The sequence below is a fragment of the Rousettus aegyptiacus genome, unplaced genomic scaffold (genome assembly GCF_014176215.1).
Source record: "Rousettus aegyptiacus isolate mRouAeg1 unplaced genomic scaffold, mRouAeg1.p scaffold_m13_p_14, whole genome shotgun sequence".
In the NCBI taxonomy this organism is placed as follows: domain Eukaryota; kingdom Metazoa; phylum Chordata; class Mammalia; order Chiroptera; family Pteropodidae; genus Rousettus; species Rousettus aegyptiacus.
Genome location: NW_023416289.1, coordinates 60,979,297 through 60,996,636, shown reverse-complemented (window position 1 = coordinate 60,996,636; position 17,340 = coordinate 60,979,297). Strand labels below are relative to the sequence as shown.

The 17,340-nt window shown below is 55.9% G+C and overlaps 1 long non-coding RNA gene across 15 annotated transcripts in view; it reads right to left on the bottom strand.

The window, feature by feature from the left end:
- Nucleotides 1-17,340, bottom strand: part of LOC107515753 — a 50,061-nt gene that overhangs the window by 18,281 nt on the left and 14,440 nt on the right. For 13 of the 15 annotated variants that reach the window (XR_004954378.1, XR_004954374.1, XR_004954385.1 and 10 more), the window contains 6 exons: nt 17,051-17,277; nt 16,479-16,579; nt 14,778-14,900; nt 12,028-12,149; nt 11,069-11,105; nt 383-10,404 (listed from right to left, as the gene is read on the bottom strand). This is a non-coding gene — a long non-coding RNA (uncharacterized LOC107515753). Of the gene's footprint in view, nt 1-382; nt 10,405-10,914; nt 11,106-12,027; nt 12,150-14,777; nt 14,901-16,478; nt 16,580-17,050; nt 17,278-17,340 lie in introns of all 15 variants that reach the window. The other 2 variants (XR_004954373.1, XR_004954375.1) reach the window with 2 other exon arrangements.

The following is a 17,340-nucleotide window of genomic DNA, read 5'->3' as shown; positions in this document are numbered from 1 at the left end:
CACACCTCAGCGCTGCCGTGGCCTCGCCGGGCGAAGGCCGAGCCACCATTCCCCTGCGCATCACCTTGGCCCACATTCCGGCTACCAGGTCAGAACTGCTGAGGCATCACGCTTGCAAGAAACAAAGGACTACACACAGGAACGGATGCTGGGAGCTGGGGGAGGGGCCGATTATGGAACATGCATGCAAAGGAGGCGGAGAGTTTGGAACCCTGACCACATGGTCACAAATGACAAGCGGAGAACAATCATCCTTCACGCGGAAGGTGACGCCTTCGGCGTCCCTTTCGGCTGGGCCCACGTCCTCACCGAGCCTCTCGCCGTGCCCCGCACCCAGCCCCACGCCCAGGCCGCTTCTTCCACCCAGTGACACCCCTCTTACCGGCCCCTCCTCCTCCCGCACTGGGGTCCGGGGCTCTGCGTGCTGCTTTCTGCCAACGAGCGGCCACAGCCCCCAGGCACGGCTGCCGCGCCTCCCCAGGGGTCGCTCCTCGGGGGCTCAAAGCACGGACGGCCGCGCACCGGGCCCCGTGTGTCGTCCCTCCTGGTCCTTCAGCAGCGCCGTAATGACACGTCTCGGCCTGAGGATCCCACTTGAGCCTGCTCACGGCACTGACCCTGAAGACAAAGGGAGCGTGAGTGTGACTCAGAAACGCGCTTTACTCCCCAAACATGGTTCCCTTAAAGATTTTAGCAAAATACAATTTTAATTATTACCTTCCAGGAGCTGTGACACCAGATGGTTATGGGCTTTTTTTTTTCTTTAAGGTGTGAATAATAGGATGCGATACATGGTCAAACTCAATCTCAAACTCAGCGGAATAAACATCCTATTTCGTATGGATAAGCACAAGATAACCCATGAAATAGCATTTATCTTAGCAGAGGGTACATTTTCTAAGAACTCACTGCAATATACACATAATTGTAATACATTTATTTGAAACCACACAATACACACAAATGAAAAAGTAAAATAATGACCAAAACTTACATCATTCTTGGAACAGTCTTCCTATACAGTTAGTTTATTGGCCATGTCCGAACGGGCACACACACACACATCGTTTCACATGAAGGAAATACAGACAGTTAGTGCTCAGTAACTGGTGGGGAATGAGCTTCCGGTGTTCACACGGATCAGGCTGTTCCACAAATAAACGGATACGGTCCTGCTGGGTAGGTGCATCATCAGCACTTTCCGAAGCATTATGACTTGATAAACAGGTGACTTACAATTTTACAAGTATAACTAAGGCTGCAAGAAACGCCCTTGAGTTTACATACGCCTTTGAACGCTACTTATGACATCCCACAGGTAAACTTCTGAAAACAAAATTGTTAGTTAAACTGTGTGCTAATTTCCATTTAATACATATTTTCCACTGGGTTCTGGAAACAGTGTAACAGAAATTGTTCTGTTACCAAACATTCCTGCTAATCTGATAGGTGAAAAAAGGCAAGTGACTTTTAATTCGTTTAACGGTGTGTTTGTGTGTGCACAGATGCACACGCACACGTTTAATTACTTCATTACAGGTTTGTAACTCATGATTATTCCGTGTGTATTTGCTTCACCATCGAGACTGGTACGACAGGGCATGATTTACGTGCTCACGGCACCCGCGGTGCCTGCCATCCGTGAACGGCTCAGTGCCTCCGCGTCCTGGAGGCCTGTCTCGTTCTAGCTGACTGAGTCGGCCTCCCATCAAACAGTGATACCAAACTGGCCATGTGAGTTTCAAGTAAACGTACATGTACGTTTTTAATTGACTATAAAATAGTAAGCAGCCCCCATGTAAGCTTAAAGCAGGAGGCTGTGGATTCTCTTTCTCTCTCACCCTCCAATGAGACCACGTGGGCAGACGAGGGCCACGTTGGGCAGCAGGGCCGGGGTGGACGAAAGGCTGTGCCCCTTGCATGTTCACACAAACCCTCAGGACAGATGGACACTGCTCCGCGACACTGACACCGTGACGCCTGCTCAGGCGCAGTCAGGCCGGAGTCACGGCCCACAGAGGCTGAATGCCGCCCAGGAAGCTGCAAACCGGGCCGAAGGGGACAGGAAGGTGGGCGCGACCTCGAACACTCATTCCTGGGGCGCTTCCCAGGTGGGGTGCGGACGGCCATGCTCGGTGCTCAGCGGTCACTTACCAGCCGGCACGGGAGTGGGGCTGCTGTCTCTCCGGCCCCCAAGGCAGTGCTGGATGCGCCTCGTTTAAGTCGCGATGCCACGGGGTAAACCGGTCACACGCTCCCTCACGAGTGACGATCAGCAAAGGGGCTGAGGCGAGTCTTACGGAAATGGACCAAGGCGATGGTCCTCAGGTGTTTCTCCAGGCGGCCGAGTCCTATCCAGGGCCCGGCACGCTGACGCCCACCGCCTGCCGCCGTGCATGGCGCTCCCCGGGGACCCGGCCGGGCTGGTGGCGGCCCGCCACGTGGCCACCGCGCGGAGGGGCGGCGACAGCTAAGTTCCGAAAACTGAAAAACTGAACCTGCTTCTCATTTGACCCTTCACAGAAAACGTTTGCCAAGCCATGGCCCCGCCTCACATGACTGCGGTGACGATTACATGTAATTACAGTGAGTTTTCAGTGTGAGATCTAGGCGGACTGAAAACGCGGTCACCCCATCGGGTGTAAACTTCCTCGTGTCGGACTGACATCCACCGGAGGCAGCGGTGGGTCCCCGAGGCAAAGGCGCTATGGCCTCACGGTCCCTTTCTGCTTTCTCCTGCCGTCCGTCCGTCCTCACCTCAGAGACCACTGTTACCACTGGGCTCTCTTTTGGGAAATAATCCCAACGGGTCCTCTTTTGCCTCGTACCCCTAAAGGCCAGAGACAGGCAGGCAGGGAGGCAAAAAAGCAACAGGACAGGCGACTGGCGGGTTGGCAGAGGGGCCGATGGTTGACAGGTAGAGTGTGAAAGGTAAACTGACAGGTGAGAGCGGACTCTGAGAACCACTCACGCAAGACACGACGGCCCCAGTCACAGCGTTTCTCAGAGGCTCGCTCGGACCCCCGAACGCCAGGGCACTGTCTCTAAAGTCCTGTGCGGCCACGGGGCTTGCCGCGGGGGGGGGGGGGGGGGGGGTCACGCCAAGTGGAAAAACTGGCCAATCAGGGCACATACGATTAGCAGGCGGATCCCAAATTGAGAGGTGGTGAGATGCCTACATCCTACTCACCACGCGTAGCACAGCGACATTTCAAGAGCTGTGCAGACTGCGTACGACGCACGCGCCGCCCCACCTGGACGGCAACGGACGCGCCGTCCATCGACCGAATGTGCTCCCGCCACCGATCCGTCCAGCCTGTCACGTCGCCCCTCTCTGCGCCAGAGACCCGTTCCCTCTCCACGCTGCTGCCTAAGTATACACACCGCGAGAGCAGAAGCGGCCGCCCACAGACAGCTGCTGGCTGCAAGGCGTTATGGGTGAGACGGTATAAACAAAACCAATTCCCTGTCAAAGGAGCTCGTTTTATCAAAACTGTGAAAAACACCGAGAGGAAGACACAGGACAAAGCTTTTACTTGAGAGTCCCTCAAGCGTCCGCCACACCCCGCTGAACTAGCCGCGACTTCCGCTCCAACCACTGTCTCTACCAACTACTCAACGCAGGGAAAGGCTACGTCCAGTGGAGACCAGAAGACTGAGGAATGTCGCCTTTAAAGTCCTGGGGGGGGGGGGCAGCGAACGATAATGCCACGTTCGGTAGGAATGTCCCGCAATACGGAGGGAGAGCTGAAAAAGACACGCTCAGATGGCACTAGGGACGACTAGCCGTGACAGTCCTGGGCCGCCACTGGCCACAGGAAACCCTACGTAATACAAAACAGAGATGCCACATGACAGCTCGAGCTAACACAGGGACGAGGCTGAGGAAATGGGTACATGGTCACGATATTCTCATGTTTAGCAAAGCGATGTACTATCTAGTCTTAAAAGACTGAAAAAAGTTAAGTTTTTTTAATGCAGTAACTAAAGGAATCGCTAAAAACGCAAAGGCGGAGCTAATGACAAAGAAAAATGCGATTCCGACACACAGAAAACACCGAGGACCCAGCAGAAAGCGGCAAAGGGGACGAGCGAAGCGCGGTGGACACACACTGGAGGCCAGCGGCACAGCCGCGAAGCCGGACGCTCACGGAGGCAGGCGAGTGACGAAAGCGGCCCCGAGATCACCTTTCAACAGTTACACGGAACACACACCACACCGACTGCGGAAGGCTGAGCGCGTCCCCACGGTACGCTGTCTGAAACGGCCAAACTTCATACACAAAGGCACAGTCTGAAAGAATGAAAGATGAAATCTGCACCACGCAAAACCTAAGCGTAAGAAGGCTGCAGTGGCTGTACGTCAACTTCAGGGACAGCGGACGCCAAGCTAGCGTGTGGCCAGAGGCCGAGACGTTCTCCACGGACGGCGGTCCACTGACAGGAGGAAGTCCGCTCCCGGATAGCACGCGGCCGGCAGCGCCTTCGGACCACGTGAAGCTGCCGGAAACCCCCACGCTCCGCTGCCTGATCCGAACTCCACTGTCGCCACAGTCCAAGGAGCAAGACACGAAGGAGTCGTGAACCACCAACCATCCTAACCTGGCGGGCACCGAGAAAACCCCGAAGCCAGCGAGTCGGGCATAAACACCTTCTCTACGTGTGCACGACAGAGTCACCAAGACCAGCCATCTCCCAGGCCAAACGCCAACTCTCAAAAGGTTTAGAATCATTCGGCTGGCAGAGAATGAAATAATGAAGGCAAAAGGCTTGGACCCGTCTCACACCCCAATTACGAGATTCCCAGCACGCGAAGACGGGGTCACAAAACCCTTAGCTCTAAAAGTCAATGACGCGTGTGTCGACAAGACTCACGGGCACGCAGCAGCAGAGCAGCGGTCAGCAGGGGCACGCGAGCACTCACCACGGCCTCCGTCCCCTGGTCAGCGCAGCGGGGACCGCGAAGCCGCCCAGTCACGGTCCTCCCTGTGTGCGGGACAAACCACGGCCCTCGCGTCCAGCTGCGATTTCCCGCAGAGGCCGGGGAGGCGGCGACACCTCCTCCCTCCAGCCCACTCGGGAATAAAGCTGGGGTGCGCCTGTGAGCGGCTTCTGCACGCCTGGCACCCCAGCCTTCGTGGTGGCCCCCTCCCAAGATAAGGCCCTGAGACCAGTCGCCTGGCTCCAGCAGCCCGGCCTGCAGCAGAGGAAGCCGGCCGAGGCGTCCGCCTCCCGGCTGCTGACCTGCCTGCACCCAGCTGCCACCCGAGGGCCTCCCCTGGGACACCCACAAATCCTGAGAGCCCGAGAACAAGGAGGGAGGCCGGGGCAGTCGGGCACGGAGGCCGGAGAGACAGCGGGAGCTCGCGGGGACAGATCCACGCGCTCCATCTCTCACGAGACCATTCGGTCAAGGCTGAAGCGCGGCACAGAGACTCAGAGCGTCAAGGAAAGCCAAAGAACAAAGGACTAAGTTCCAACCCAAAGAACGAGATCAGAGTGGGCCGGACTGAAATGGACAGAAGTGATTTCCCTGAGGGAGGGTTTAAAATAATAGCTATAAAGACGCTGGCAGAGGTGAGAAGAGCAGAAAAAAAGTAAGAATTTCAACAAAGAGACAAGATTTGTTTACAGCACCAAAGAGAAACGTCTGGAGGGAGCCGTTTTGAGGCAGGATTAAACCGCCAGGAAAGCTGGGAGTTTCGCAGGGTCGGCAAGCTGTGCAGTCCGCTGACTCAGGAGGAAGCACACCTGGCATGGGGGCGAGGAACTGAATGTTCTCTGACCATGGGAAAGAGGGTGTTGAGACAGCTACAAAGTTTCAGTGATTGATTGTTACTTAGAGGTGTTTTGCTTCTTCCGCACTCTGTAGGGTGTAAATGTGCTGTGCAAAACAAACTCGGGGCTGCAGCATTCCTGTGAGCCCCCTGCGTCTCTTTTTCTTAATCCTCACCCCGCCTCTCAGGTGCTGTTTGCTAGGTGACCTAGGCTGGCTGGCTCTGGCAACTGAGTCCCACCCTACCGGATGCCCGAGCACGAAGCGCCGTGGCAGGCTCACTGGGGCTCCCCCTGCCTCCCCGCCCCGTCTCCCCCCGGGAAGCAGGTCCCCATCTGCCAGTGGCACTCACTGAACGCCGAGCTGTGATGAGGACACCGTGTTCCGCCCTGTGGCATGTGACATGCAGCGCCACACACGGTCTCTGACGGCACACCACGTTGCGCGCCGGGGGCTCGCGGGGCGTCAGCGTGTGTCTGAGCCGGGCTGACACTGGGGCATCACTACAGGACAAAGCCTCGACACAGAGGGGTCCTCTGATTCGGCGTTGACACTACTCACAGTACTACTAAGCCCCGTCCCCCACCGCCCCATGTAACACACTTAAAATCCACGATACTCTTCCTCATTTCCAAACCTAACTGCCTTTCCAATGCCGCAGGCTGCCCCTCAGGGACCGTGGACACAGTGACTGCCTCCTGTCCTTGGCACCTACATGCTAGCGCACCCCGGCACAGGCCGCGGGGACTGCGTCCCTGCCCCCCACACACTCCATCCTTTCCATCCTTCACGGGGCGGCAGGCGACAGTCGGCACCGGGCCAGCCACAGTGACACCTCGGGCCCCTGTGTCCCCGGGGCCTGCAGTCCTGCTTCCCCCTCAACGTCAACGTCCTAACCTGTGGGCTGAACGTGGACATGAAGCCAGCAGAGTCTCTGCCTCGCGCTCCCTGAGATGCCGTCCCGGCCTGAGCCGTCCCACTGGCCCCGCCCCGTCCCGCCCAGTGACCTTCACTGTCCCAAAGCCCCGCCCATAGCGCGTCCGTGCCAGCCAGCCCCGTAAGGCAGCTTTTGAGTGACGGCCGCAGGAGCCACGGGCCACGTCACCTCCCACTAACATCAGTGTCACGTCACAGCCTCAGCGACACCTTAGAGAATCCAGAAAACCCAAGTGCTGCAGAAAGCAAAACTTAAAAATTTCAAAAACCAAAGGAGCCGACGTTAATTACGAAAGGAGACACTGAACGGGGCGGGGCCACCACACGGAAGGGCCCCGCCCTCTGCCCCCGGGGGGCCATGGGCCCCCTGCAGCTGCGAGATGAGGGCGGCCACACTCCTGGGCGGCTCTGCGCTCCTCCTGTTTCTGGAGTGCTGGGCGGCCGTCTCCTCATCACCCTGACAATCGTCGCTAGTTCTCCGCCCTCCCACGGCGACTTCTGCTCCTTTTTCAAAAATCTTCTTTACGTCATGGGAAGTTTAAGCATTTGCTAGATTGAGACTGAATTTGTGAAAATGACAATAAAACTGTCTTATTAATCAACACCAAAGCAATAACATATTTGGCCTCAAGGAAGAAAGGATGATTTTAGCGACAGAGATTTCAGATTTTCCACAATATCATTCCTTGCGGCATCTGTGAAAGCAACAATATCTATGTTAAAACGGTACAGACCTGACGAGCTAAGTGCGGGGTCGAGATGGCAGGTGGCCCGCAGGTCCCTGGGTACAGAGAGCAAAGGGTCTAGGGACGTCGGCGCTAGCCCGCACGACCCTGCGGCCTCGGCCGCCTACACGGGCGTCCCCACAGAGGGTCGGGGGACGGGCACAGGAATCAACGCCCAGGAAGCCGAGCGTCCCCGGCGGGCACCACCCTGAAGGCGGCTCCTAAGGGTATGACAACGTGACCAAGCGGGAGGGGCACTGGGGACTTGGCAGCTACACAGACCCGGAGGGAGCCCGGCCAGGGCGCCCGCACCGCCACCCGCTCCCGGCCCGCCACGTGACTGCGCTTCGTCAGCCACCAGCCGTCCTGCGTGCCCCGCCACCCCCTCCACGCCGTGGCCGTGCCCTTCAGCAGACCCTCAGGTACCTCCCCACCCCCGTCAGTCACCACTTCATTGTTCCATTCGGTACTTCCCGTTAAAAAATACTCTCGGCGTCAGCCAGGGCCTACTAACTCCTCCGGAGCAGAACACCGACTAACACGTATGTCCAGGAACAGGTTTTACAAAACCACCAACGATTCCACAAAGATTCACCTGTGACTGTGAAAACTACAGTATCAAGTTTGACGCCAAACAGGATGTTAAATAGTTTCAAATGACCTCTCCGCAGAATTACAAAGACATCCTCTTTTCAGGGGAGAGACCTAGTGGACACTGAGTGAATTGAGTGATCGAAATTAGCATCACCGACGATGTCACCTGCCACCCGACGTGCATCACGGAGGTGGACACACATCCACGAGGAAGCACTCCTGCCAAAAATGCACACAGAATGTGTGACCGAAACCTATTCACAAGAGAACACCAGAAAACTCGAAATTTGAGGTCTTTTTAAAAACCATCAGCCATTATTTTCAGGAACCCCAATGTCATCAAGGACAAAGAGTGAGAGGCGGTCCCAGACTACGTGGCACAAGAGGAACACAGCGCCCGAACGCCGCGCCGGGCCTTTCCCTGGGCTCTGAGCAACGGGGGAAACTGCCGCGAAGGCCATTCCTAGAACAGCAGGTGAACCTGCCGGGGACCGAACCCTGAGACAGAAACGTGCGACGTTGGGTGAGTGTCGCGATTTTAAAAGCTGTGCCCAGCTTTGCAGAGGGAGCTCCCGGGGTCCTCGGAAAGTGGGTGCCGTAGCATTCGGGGTGGAAGACCCAACATACACGACAGACTCACTGATGAGGACACACGGGGGGCGGGAGACGGGGTGTGGCTGAGGGAGGGAGGGAGGGCTAAGAGAAAGAGAACACAGCACTGCACGAGAAAACCGGGGTGCAGAGTTCATGGGGGCTCTCGATAACCCTCAGAACGCCAAATCTGAAGTATTTCTGAAATTAAAAAATTTAAAAAACCCACTGGTGTAGGTTCACTTAGGAAGTTTACAAACCTCCAGGAAACTCCACATTTAGTGACTTCAATGGTGTGCGCCTCTTAAAATCAGGACGACTCTTGCGATTAGAGATTTTCTTTTAAGTAAATGATTGATCACCATTTGGCCTTTTTCACCCACAGCCATTTACCGTTCAAGTTAGACTTAAGTTTAAAACACTATTTTCACCTATTAGATTAGCTAAAAACTTAAAGGAGAAATAATTTCCATCATGTACACGTGTTCATGAAAATTAGCACTACCATGATACCGCAGCTGTGCTGAACCGGCAAACATTTTAAGGGCGATTTCACACTATCTACTGAAACCAAAAGCAGGAAGAACTGGTGATTCATCAATGCCACATCTGGAAACAAATCTTCCTTGCAGAATTAGGAGCACAAGCACATTAAGGCAGATATGTAATTACATACATCACGTTGCACGCAGCCGCAGAAACAAACAGTTAACCCGTAGTTCTCGCACAGAGAAACGGAGGAACCCCTCACGGTGCGCACTTCACATCCAACGAGCAGTCTGTGGGCAAGCTGTCTTTACTGGTCTGCAAACACGTCCGCGACGCAGGGAAAAAACGTGGCGAGACGCCGCATCCCATGACGGCGGCATGTCCGTAACATAGACTCCAAGTAAACTGATACAAGCTCAGAAAAGTTAGTGACCGCTGCAGCGCAGACACTAACCCTTGTCACCCCTAGAAACCGGGAAGGGACAGGGGACGGTGGGCGGCCCCGGCGTGCTCTGAGGGGGCCCCATGTCAACACACTAGGCGACAAACCGCCTATGGGGATGGGCGGGCCATGCAGCGAGTCGTGCCCAGGTGACCGTGTGTTCCGTGTTCTGGAAGTGGACGGCTAGACCTTCCAGCAAACACGGCCTCCTGGATCAGGTCCCCGGAGGCTAAGGAGCCAGTGAACGCGAATCGGGGCGACGGGGAAATCGCTCTGGCGCCTGGCGTGCTCGGCTGCCATCTTAAAAACCCAGCGACGCCAGCAACATGATGGAACCGCGTGTTCCTCACACGACATTGCCACGGCTCGGAGCGTCAGTGACGGGCACTGTGCCCCTCACCCACCAGGGCCGGCGAGCATTCGACAGGGCCCCAGGGAGAGGCCGGCCCAGCAGGCCCAGCACAAAGACGCCCCAGTCCACGGCAGGAAACACATTTCGGGAGGATCTCATCTGGTTCTTTCTAAGAACTGTGGGCTCGCGGTTCCAACGAGGAACGAAGGATCTTACCACCGGCCGGCAAGCGCGGCCCGTGACCACGGTGTCGTGAGCCACACCGCTGTGTCTCGCTCACGTGGATCAGAGTGCAGCGAGGTCCACAGAGCGAAGGGGGCAGAAGCCATGCGACACGGAGCTCAGGGGAGCACGTCCCGGCGTCCGTCAGCCACCTGCCCCCGTTGGCCGCCTTGGTTCCTGGGGACCCACGTGTCCTCCGAATGCGGAGGTGACGACGGCGTCGGGGCCACTGCGGAGGGCCGGCAGGGGGCGTCCAGGCCCCGTCCCCACTCGCCACCTGGGAGAGGGAGACACTGTGGGTGAGGACGGCGGCAGCTACAGAGCCAGCCCCGGTCACGGCCTCCCGCCATGGTCACGGCCGGCCCCGGGGGTGACCACGCCCGCGGCCCCGGAGCCGAGCACCTCTCCCCGCGACAAAACCTCGGGGCGCTCCGCACGCGGACGGTGAACCGTGGTCCCCCCTCCGTGAGGGCCGAGGGCGCGTCTCCCGGAGCGAACTGTCTCGGCGCCACTCGGCCGCACGCGCGTCTGGGTCCAGCACTTCCCGTTAACGCGCGTTAATCCACGGGCCAGTTCAGGGTCAAAACGTAAAACGCAAACACGGCGGCTTGAGGAAGCGCCGACAGGAACCGTGCGAACGGCAGCCCTTCCACGGCGGACCGGGTCACCACGCCGCCCCGTGTCTCCTACCCCGCTCCCCTGGGCGCTCCGCGGGCGGCTTCCGCGGGGCGACTGGGCCAACTCGACCAAGTCTCAGCCTGTGGTCCACTAAGCGCTATTTACTAACGAGAGACAACTCCAGAAGCCCGGGCTGCACAGCCGGGGCGTGATGACAGAGGCCCCATGGCAGGTCGCAGGTAACGCCAGCGTCGGTCCACGCGGTGTCGCGCTCGTCCTCGGCGCGGCCGCGGAAGCAGCTCGCAGGGCCTCAGTGTACCTACCTGGCCGCGGCTCCTCGGTCCTGGTCTATGAAAGATGCTTGTGAGAGAGAGAGAGAGAGAGAAGCACAGCTTGAAAACACTCCCCGTCTGCAGCCAATCGGCCAACAAAGGGGTGCTGGGAGCCGACCCCGCCACGCTCGCCTGGGGCACCCCCAACTCCCGTGTACCCCGATCGCGTGACGACACCCCGAGCGGCGCGCCTGGAAATGCAAGCCAGCCGCCACGAGGCCCACGCACCTGCAGCGGGCTCTCCGCGCAACGGCTCCGGGTGGCCTCGCACCCCTTCACGTTCTGGCCCCACCTGCCCGACCCCCCGTCCTTGTCCCTCTGTCCACCCCGGGCCCAGGCGCACAGGGCAGCAAGGGTCCTCTCAGAGCACAGGAGGAGAAACGACCCCAGAACATTCACTACTTTGATGCATCTGCAATTTACGGCGTGCTCAGAGGCCGTCCCTGTCCAAATGACGCCAAGCTCCAGGGAGCGCAGGCGAGACTGGCATGCGAGGCCACGCACTCTGTCACCACCGCGAAAGGATTCCCGTCTTCTTATAGCGTCTCTGTATCTAACTGGCAATCGCTCCAAGTGCTTTACGGAATTCACATGGTTTTGGATTTTTCCCCACCTTTAACCACCCCGCCCCCTTCCACTCCTGACTTAGGGATGTTGCCATCTCCCCGTGAGAACTGGGTCTCTGAAGGGTGCCCCCAACTCCGCCACCACGCTCGCCCACGATCACAGCGTCCACCCAGGGTAGGGTCCGTGGCTCCCCTGAGTGGAACCCAGGGCCTTCTGCATGGAAAGCAGACACACTGACCACTACGCTATGGAGCCACACCCGTGGTTTTGGACTTTAAAATAGTACAAAGAAAATCAGATTCCCCATCAAAGTAGTAAAAAAAAAAAAAAAAAAGAAAGAAAGAAAAGAAACATAAGAGTACACCGATGCTACCAATTCTTACCAGCATTTCTGAAATCGGCCCACAGAAAGGACGGCCACGTAGGAGTCTGGGTTGACTCAGAATGTCAGGCGGTGAGGCTTGTAGGGGTCTCTCTTCCTAAACCGGTCCCATCTCGGTTAAAGCTGTGGAAAATACGGGAAAATGTGATGCATACGTGACGAACGTAAAATACGAGGTAAAGCTGCTCAAAGTCCCCCAAACGGTCAAACACTTTTAGTCGTTATTAAACTACTCTTGTGACCTCATCACAGTTGGTTTGTTTTTTCTTACTATCACCACAGTCTGAGAATCTGATCCCTAAACTTTCCTAATTTTTTTAAGTAACAAATCAGCCTATGTCCCCAAGAGTCTGTCCATCTTTTCATTCCACTTTACACGGGACTTTATCACTGTTATCTATTTTCTTCCCAATGACGAAATTCCTGACCGTCCTTCTGAAATCCATGTATGTATCAGTCCATCTCCGAAGCCGTCCGAAGCCCGTCATCGGGGCTCCCGCACACGTGCAGTTATCTGCGCACGGACCCCACATTCCTCCAGCACCCTGGCTGGCTGGGTTCGCACCCATGGGTCTGAACAGAGATGTGCACGTCTGCATCGCACTGCGACATTCCACGCGGCAGCCCACGTGGCTCTGACATGCAGGTGTCTCTCTCCGCCTTCAGTGACGGCCGAGTCCACCGAACACGCCCACACCTGCCCCAGCTGCTTCTCCCCAAACACCCAGGCTTCCGGATCCCTCCATCCAGCCTCCGCTTGGAGCTTCCGGCTTCCATCCATTCGTACATCCGGCCAATTGTGGATTCCTCCCTCCACCACCGTACCCGAAATTCGACAAAGCCATAGCCTTGCGTCCACTTTTCCGAGCTTCCTGCTAAATACCCGATCATGCGTTCCTTATCCGTTCATGCCTAAACCTAAGAAAGCCCATTTGCCACCTCGTGTCCTTTGCTTCCCGCCATCCACGCCTGCAACCAAGCTTTAAACTGCCAACCCAGACCCTCTGACCTACGCGTGCATCTGCCAGCCCTTGAATTCTTGCGGGTGACTTTTCCACCTGCGGTGGTCGCTGTGAAGTCGCAGCCCCTCCGAGTCTCAGTGACTGAGCGGGATCTGGCTTCTCCCTCTGGGAACGAGGTGGCGCTTCCCCCGAGCTGCCCAGCTCCACAGGCCCCAGGCCGCTCTCCCTTTGCGGCACCTGGGCTCACACGGTACTGTGACCGCCACAGGCAAGATGTGAAGGAGCGTCCCAGGCTCCGCGGGACAGGACGCAAGGCAGGCACCCCGCCCTGAGGGAGCTGTGCTGCCCACGGAACCAAAATTCTGCGCGTCAAGCTTAAAATGACCTCTGGGCTCCCACAGCTCCCCTGGGGGATTCTCTCACGCTGCCAACCCTAAAAATAACAAAGCGGGACAACGTGGACGGGACCATGTGGCAGGGGCCATGCGGGGGCAGGAAGGGGCGTCTCTGAAGAAAGTGGCCCCCCCAGGAGCTTCCCAGGGGCTGCGTGAATTGCTGAGAGCAGTGGTCACGCTGTGGCTCACTCGCCCCGTCCGCTTTGTGGCTTATCGCGGTCGCCTCGTCCTTCAACCTGATCGTCCCGTGTCGCCTGCCTTGCTCATCATGTAAGGTCACACGTCTCTGGGCCGGTAAGAGGCACAGACTCCCGCCCCACGGCCTGCTCCTGTCACGTAACAGGTGCGGAGCTGCTCGCGGGACGAGGCTTTGCTCTGTTCCCCCCGAGGAGGGCGCCGCTTACTGGGCACACAGGGCAGGCGCCCAGTATCTGAAGCCAGAGAGGCACCCATGGTAGGGACCAGGATGGCCTGATGCATCCTTTCTGCTCTCCTTTGAGAACAGGTCCTCGCAATCTGTGGGGTCAACCAGGGTTGCCTAAACAAACAAACGAACAAATAAAACACACGGCGCGGTTTCCCCCGGGGGCCAGGCACCATATGCCTCATGCTGTGATCAGAGCGACACGAAGCAGTGTCCCTGTGTGACACGGGCCTGTCGGCGAGCGCCCTGAGCACAGGGCCCCCCACGCCCCTGCCGCACTGCTGACTGGGAGAGACGCGTCTCTGTAAGTCTGACGTCAACGTGGTTTTGACGTTAGCCTTTTCTGAGCCTTCAGCCCACAGCCTCCTTCAGGCGCCCGCTGCCCACGCGTGTGCCACGCCCCCCCGTTAATCTAGGCTTCACCTTTGCAGCCTAGTTCCACACGTGCACTTTTCAATCCACACGCCCTTCCGTTTTTCCTACCCACCTTTATTTACACACCAATACACTCAGACACGCACACACGTGTAATACCACGCTGCGTGTCAAATTATATACGTTGTTCACCCACTCTTGGATCTGTTCTTCCATCTCCCCGTCTGTTAATCCACACACACAGCCATCCATCCCTCTACTTCTGACTCAGCTCATCTCCCTGACGTGACCACCATCGACGTGATGTTAAAGGACCCCCCATCCTGGCGTTCTCCCAGTCACCCCACGAAGCATGTCCAGGGCCACCCACCGAAACGCAGACACCCACGCACTGGGCAGGCAGGGCCCGGCTCAGCCGAGTCAATGCTTCCTCAACTGTTTCCCTGAACATGTTTATCTTTCCCTGACAGAGATAAAATCGGCTTGGCTACAGAGCTAACTATAAACGACCTTCACAACGTCTGCTTTTCAAGTCATCACACAAAATCTCACATATCTCAAGATTGCAACATGGACCAAATCCTTCAAGGCCTACCTTAAAACGCTCTGGGGGGAAAGGAACACACAAGGAGCTCAGGACTGAAGCTGGCAAGGCGTCTCCATCCGGCCGCCACAGGAAACTGAGGAGAGCATTCGATGTGGCCGACAGGGATGCCACCTACCAAGCAAAGATACAGATGTAAACGTTTTAAAGGGCAAAGAGCCTGCCTTCCAAAAATACAAGGAAAAAAATAAAAAACTAAGCATGGTTGCAGATTCAAAGACCCATGAACAGACCAAGTGGCATGGGATGCGTGATCATTTAACTGCTGATCTGAATATCTGACGTATCAAAAAACGTCCCATAAGTGGTACGGGGCATCCCGTGGTGACAAGCACAGTTCGCTTCACAATTTTCAGCCGATAGTGTGATGATTATGCTTTAAAAATATTGGTATCCCCTAATCTTAAGCTATAACGAAATGCATTCTGAAGAAATTACAAAAGAAAACTCGATCTTAGCTGTTATTTCCTAGACGAGCAACGGGAAAAAGTGCATGACCATATTCTCTTTGGGTTATGTTTTAAGAAATCCCATGAGTGTTAAGTTCATGGAAACTTAAAAGCAAGGTCAAACGAATCTCAGTCACGATATTGATGAGTCAAATTAAAATCAGTGCGAGTCTCACAGAGCGACAGGTGCAGTCACTCAGACACTCAGCTCTGTGGCTCGGACAGCGCGCCCCCAAGCTCTCCCAGTGCACGTCCGGCCGCGAGCCACACTGCTGTCCCAGTCCACACGAAGGTGCTTACGGTTTGTGAAGGTATTTATACACGTGTGTGTGAGTGTGTGTGGACAAGGGAGATGATGAGATAATAAGACACAGACAGACAGACATGGCCAGCGAGAGAAAACTCGAGGAGGAGGTGACCCAGACCACGCCGGCGAACCAAAACGCACTCAGAGCACTATGGTGAGTGGGCGTTACGATCAAGAACAAACACGAAATTAAGTTCCAATTGAATTAAATCACAAAAGCAATTTTTTAAAAACAACATATATGAAAATAAATAAATAAATAAATAAATGTCCAGTATTAAAAAAGATTAAGAGAGTTTTAAGATTGAGATCGAATTTACTCAAATAGCCAAGACTAAGATAAAAATGGCCTGGATAAAAATGCACATTCCCCGTTTGGATCCAGCTTTTTTTCTAACTTGTATCTTCAGAACAAACGGCAAATTTATGTGCGGATTTATTTTAAAAGACATTCAGGAATTCCAGCTCATAATGCAGACATGGTCATCTAGCATTAAAAATGTGCTCTGTACACACAGAGTCAGGACTGCAGCACCATGATACTTGTAACTTTCGACATCCGGCAAAATCCTGATAATGATTTTTTCTAGTTGTCAGGTGTATATGGAGATTCATTTTCATGTTCTCATTACCTGTATCTATGAAACTTTTCACAGTAAGAAACAAAGGGTTCCTCAACGTTAAAACGTGGAATCAGCCTCCGGCCCCTAGCAACTTTACCGCTAGGCAGAGACGCGGACGGAGGCGCCAGTGTGGACGGCCACACCGCCCTTCCACGTACACGCAGCGGTCAGCACCTGGCAGGCTGCGGCAGGGCCACACCGCCTAACATTCCTCCGCCTTAAAGAACGGAAGTTCTGCGGTGTCTTGCTTTTAAATTTTAAACACCATCCCCCTAACGACCTGGGGGCCTTGAAGAAACGGCTGCTTTCGCACCTGAACTTGGACGCCACGTTGCCAGTGAGGACAGTCGCGCGGAGGGCAGGACAGGCACGATGAGACGACACAGAGGCCTGCGTGGCCACATGTGTGACGACCTGAAGGAAAGAAATACGGAATTTTATCCACAAGATGAAAAAAAAAATCCATGCATCCACATGGAAGTGACTAATTGAAAAAATAAATGGGAGAGAAGTGATTAACTCATCTTACAGTACGAAATCCAGATTCTGATGAATAACACACAGGATTAACAGAAATTTTTTCAAATCACAGTTTGGCAGCATGACTACTTCATAGTCCCAATTCTCGGACAACCGACCGCGTCCTTTAAAACAGTCCCACTGGCGCGGCTGGACATGAACACGCAAACTGCCCGGAGGCGCGAAGGACCCCTGCGTTCCGCGCACGCCGCACCCTCGCACGGTAAAGCGCTCTCTCTCAATAACTGCGCACGGACTCTCGGGCAGGGCGGAAGCCCCCGTGGCCAGGCGTCTGCACCCGGGCACTGCCCTGCTCGGCCCCCAGCCTCCCCCTAGCCAGCGCCTCCTGGCCCGGACCCTTCCTACCTGTGGTTCACAGGCGAGACGCACGGACGAAGCGACTCCACGGAGAGGCTCGCGCTTGCCGCCCGCCATGTGTCTGCAGGTGCGTTTCCTTCCCACACCCGGTCACCTGAGCAGCACGCGACGCAGGCGACGTTAGATCCAGGTGAGGCAGCAGGACTCACAGCAGGATGCGTTTCCCGCGGTCGCGAGTGGAGGTGACCTTCTCACTTTCCCGCCTTTCAGAGCACCTGCACCGGGAGTGTGGAGAACACGCAAGTGCTCTGGTGCCAATTCTGAATAATCTAAAGCCA